At 42.2% G+C, this 4,889-nt stretch overlaps 1 long non-coding RNA gene across 1 annotated transcript; it reads left to right on the top strand.

The window, feature by feature from the left end:
• The first annotated feature begins 3,386 nt into the window (after positions 1-3,386).
• LOC138663981 (uncharacterized) lies at positions 3,387-4,419 on the top strand. Its single transcript, XR_011318264.1, has 4 exons — positions 3,387-3,761; positions 3,852-3,905; positions 3,992-4,047; positions 4,181-4,419. It is a non-coding gene; the product is annotated as an uncharacterized lncRNA (long non-coding RNA).
• Positions 4,420-4,889: the final 470 nt, after the last annotated feature.

Genomic DNA, 4,889 nt, shown 5'->3' with positions numbered 1-4,889 from the left:
CCAAGGAAAGAAAAGATCATGTCCACAAAAATGGGAGCACCTCAAACAATTCCCAAAAAGTACAAAGTTTTTATTGAAGAAATATAACAATAATAATCATAATACATCACACAAAAAAAACAAGACTAAAAGCATTTAAAAATGCAAATGCACAAAACAAACGTGCACAACAGACATTTCCTAATATAAGGAAAATGACTAACCACATCCCCTTCCCCTCCCAAAAATAGAGATAGATATATACAACGTGATGGCCTATAATTTAGCCGTATAGCAATACATGTAATACAAATAGTCTCTATAAAATACTAATAGTCTCTGTAAAGTGCTCTCATATCCCCACTATCAAAAATACAGTGCATGCCTATATATAAACCCGCTGATATCACAGTACCATATGGTCCTAAGGAAAATCAAAGCCAAGGAACAAATGATAATAACAGACATACAACAATCAATGCCTCAATGGCTACTGAGAAAAAGCTAATGCCACACTAGTGCAGATGCAAATGCACAAGGCAATCAACATAGTGGTCTTATACAGGTCCTTCTCAAAAAATTAGCATATAGTGTTAAATTTCATTATTTACCATAATGTAATGATTACAATTAAACTTTCATATATTATAGATTCATTATCCACCAACTGAAATTTGTCAGGTCTTTTATTGTTTTAATACTGATGATTTTGGCATACAACTCCTGATAACCCAAAAAACCTGTCTCAATAAATTAGCATATCAAGAAAAGGTTCTCTAAACGACCTATTACCCTAATCTTCTGAATCAACTAATTAACTGTAAACACATGCAAAAGATACCTGAGGCTTTTATAAACTCCCTGCCTGGTTCATTACTCAAAACCCCCATCATGGGTAAGACTAGCGACCTGACAGATGTCAAGAAGGCCATCATTGACACCCTCAAGCAAGAGGGTAAGACCCAGAAAGAAATTTCTCAACAAATAGGCTGTTCCCAGAGTGCTGTATCAAGGCACCTCAATGGTAAGTCTGTTGGAAGGAAACAATGTGGCAGAAAACGCTGTACAACGAGAAGAGGAGACCGGACCCTGAGGAAGATTGTGGAGAAGGACCGATTCCAGACCTTGGGGAACCTGAGGAAGCAGTGGACTGAGTCTGGTGTGGAAACATCCAGAGCCACCGTGCACAGGCGTGTGCAGGAAATGGGCTACAGGTGCCGCATTCCCCAGGTAAAGCCACTTTTGAACCATAAACAGCGGCAGAGGCGCCTGACCTGGGCTACAGAGAGTGATAGATATAGCGTGCACTCTGTCAGAGAATTGGGGTGCAGGTGCAACGGACCGAATGGTCCCGTAAATAGCCAAATATAAATTTCACCGCACTCTCAAAGGGAATATAATGCCAAATTTTTAACAAATTTATTAAATGTGTTCAGGGAGCATAACAGAATATTTCAAAAAAGCGATAAGAGACGTTTCGGCTCCACCAGAGCCTTCATCATACTCGCTGTAGACGATAAAGAAAATAACCAGGCCTATTGTAGCTTCAACTGATTCCATATTATCTCCCCTCTCCACTTTCCTTGAGAAAATCCTGACGCCACTCATCAAAAATACTCAATCCTTCCTTTTGGACACCGGACATTTTCTTAGTACCATTAGACAACTAGACTCAGTACCCCCTGGCAGTACCCTAGTTACACTAGACGTCAACAGCCTCTACACTTCAATCCAACACAGTAAGGGCATGGAAGCCACTAAGTACCTATTGCAACTATCTAACATGTCCAGTAACGCCATCCAGTTCTGTCTTGACCTTCTACACATAGTACTTTACGAGAACTACTTTCTTTCGGGAGACACATTCTATGTCCAGAGATGCGGCACAGCAATGGGCTCGAACGTTGCGCCCGCGTATGCCAATGCCTTCATGAATTTCTTCGAAATCACGCATATGTACACCAATGACCTCTTTCGGCAACATATTCTAAGCTATCACTGGTACATTGATGATATATTTTTCATTTGGACAGGCACAACTGAACTACTGATGTCTTTTCATTCCCAACTCAATTCCATCCTCCCTGAGCTCCAATTTACCATCCACCATGACAAAAAATCTGTACCATTCTTAGACACTAGAGTTCTTCTGGATTTTCAGGGACATCTCACTACAGACCTATATTGCAAACCAACGGACTGCAACAGCCTACTCCACTATACCAGCTGCCACCCAAGATCTATGAAAAACAGTCTACCGCGTTCGCAGTTTAACAGGGTGTCACGTATTGTCTCTGATCCAATAATTCGCAAGGACAGATTAAGCACAGTGGCTCAGAAGTTCCAACAAAGACACTACCCCAATCGGTTGCTACAGGAAGAGAAAACACATGCCTTAACACCACAGTCTCCCTCTCCACCAAGACACACAGTTGAGAGAGTTCTGTTCGTACATACCTATCACCCGCTCATACCCAAAGTACATTCCATCATCAGAAAACACTGGCCGCTCCTGTCCAAGGCCTATCCTGACATCAAGACCTTTGGGGAACCAGTACTAATGTGTACAAAAAGACCACCCAATATCAAAGACAAATTAGTGAGAGCCGATATAGGGAGTACACGCCCCAATACCACACACAAACTTCTGTCTTCCCGCCGTAACGGTACATTCCCCTGCCTCAGTTGCGCTGCCTGTTCGAATGTGATTAGGTCAGAAAACATCACCCACCCGAGGACTGGACGGTCCTACCCAATCAAAGATTTTTTTACTTGCAATTCAAACTTTGTGGTATACCTAGTGAAGTGTCCTTGTGGCCTCCTATATGTGGGGGAAACCACACAACGGATTAAAGATCGAATCGCTAGCCACAAATCGACAATTAGGTGTGGCAAGACCTGGCTACCCCTGCCAGACCACTTCATCAAATCCAGACACACAGTGGCCCAGTTAAAATTTCAAATCATCGAACATGTTCCTCGCCCCAGAAGAGGTGGGGACCACATTAGGCTACTCAAATCACGGGAAACATATTGGATCCACAAGTTGGATACAATGACACCAAAGGGCCTTAATAGAGAAGTGGACTGGCTCCTATGAACATCTTTACTAATATTTTTTCCATTTTTTCCAGACTCGCTAGCATACCACGATCCTAGGTGAGTTTGTACTCTTTTTACTCTTGTTCCATGACCTTTGGGTTATATATATATATATATATATATATATATATATATATATATATTTTTTTTATTTTTTTTTCCTCTGTAAGATCGACCACTACAATATGTGTATATTATTTTTTTCCCTATCTCTATTTTTGATTATCCTCATAATCTCTGCCCAGTCTACAGCACTCTATCACCCACTGTATACCATACAGCCCTCCTTACAGCCCTCACTAACATTTCCTGCTTGCTCTGCCATAGCCAATATACATATACACACAGTTTAACAGGGCGGGACTTCCGCTCTATGTTCAGTCCATTCCTATGCCTTTCACTCCACACCGTTGCCTCTACGGCCTCTCCTAGCTCCTGTATGGCGTTCCTATCTCCATGGCTACAGCCAGCACATGCTCAGTCAGTCCCCACACTCAGAGAAACGTCACTTCTGGTTTCGGACCAGCCACTTCTGGTTTCGGACCAGCCACTTCCGGTTTCGGACCAGCCACTTCCGGTTTCGCGCTCTGCAGTGCTTTAAAAATGCTGTACAACAGCCATACTGACAGCTAACACTGCAGCTAGGCACGGGAGCGCCGCTACCTCCTTCCTCCATTAAGGTAAATACCATGGCGACTTTATACTTCCACCAACCCAGCACTTTCTTCTTTTTATATATTCACTTACATTAAACATGTCTGCCATTACAGATCCAAAGTTGTCCCTACATTGCGCAGATACGCCTGGGCATTACGTAAATATAGGTATCTACCCCCTACTTAACCTCTTCTCTTCCCTGGCTCCTCTCTTCAGTACATACGTACTAATGTACTTCTCCTATTCTCTGCAGCATCACTGGGATCCCTATCCCTATTCTCCCTATACGCACTAAACTCTCCAAACAAGGTAACAATATGTTGTTATTATTTTAATTATACCAGTCCCTAATGTACTGTATAGGGAGTCCCTCGATGTGTGCATATATTTGTATATATTTGTAAATAGTTGTACATATGCTCATTGATCTATTTCCAATTAGGATGACCTGGACCTCTGGGGACTCTTATGGATATAAGGATCTACCATGCATTGATTGTTTTGTGTTACATTTTGTTTCTTTCTTATTTTGGTTATTTTCTTTATCGTCTACAGCGATTATGATGAAGGCTCTGGTGGAGCCGAAACGTCTCTTATCGCTTTTTTGAAATATTCTGTTATGCTCCCTGAACACATTTAATAAATTTGTTAAAAATTTGGCATTATATTCCCTTTGAGAGTGCGGTGAAATTTATATCTGGGCTACAGAGAAGCAGCACTGGACTGTTGCTAAGTGGTCCCAAGTACTTTTTTCTGATGAAAGCAAATTTTGCATGTCATTCGGAAATCAAGGTGCCAGAGTCTGGAGGAAGACTGGGGAGAAGGAAATGCCAAAATGCCTGAAGTCCAGTGTCAAGTACCCACAGTCAGTGATGGTGTGGGGTGCCATGTCAGCTGCTGGTGTTGGTCCACTGTGTTTCATCAAGGGCAGGGTCAATGCAGCTAGCTATCAGGAGATTTTGGAGCACTTCATGCTTCCATCGGCTGAAATGCTTTATGGAGATGAAGATTTCATTTTTCAGCACGACCTGGCACCTGCTCACAGTGCCAAAACCACTGGTAAATGGTTTACTGACCATGGTATTACTGTGCTCAATTGGCCTGCCAACTCTCCTGACCTGAACCCCATAGAGAATCTGTGGGATATTGTG

This window comes from Ranitomeya imitator, chromosome 2 (genome assembly GCF_032444005.1).
Source record: "Ranitomeya imitator isolate aRanImi1 chromosome 2, aRanImi1.pri, whole genome shotgun sequence".
Lineage (NCBI taxonomy): Eukaryota > Metazoa > Chordata > Amphibia > Anura > Dendrobatidae > Ranitomeya > Ranitomeya imitator.
The sequence above is the reverse complement of the archived record's forward strand: the minus strand, read 5'-3'. Positions and strand labels throughout refer to the sequence as shown.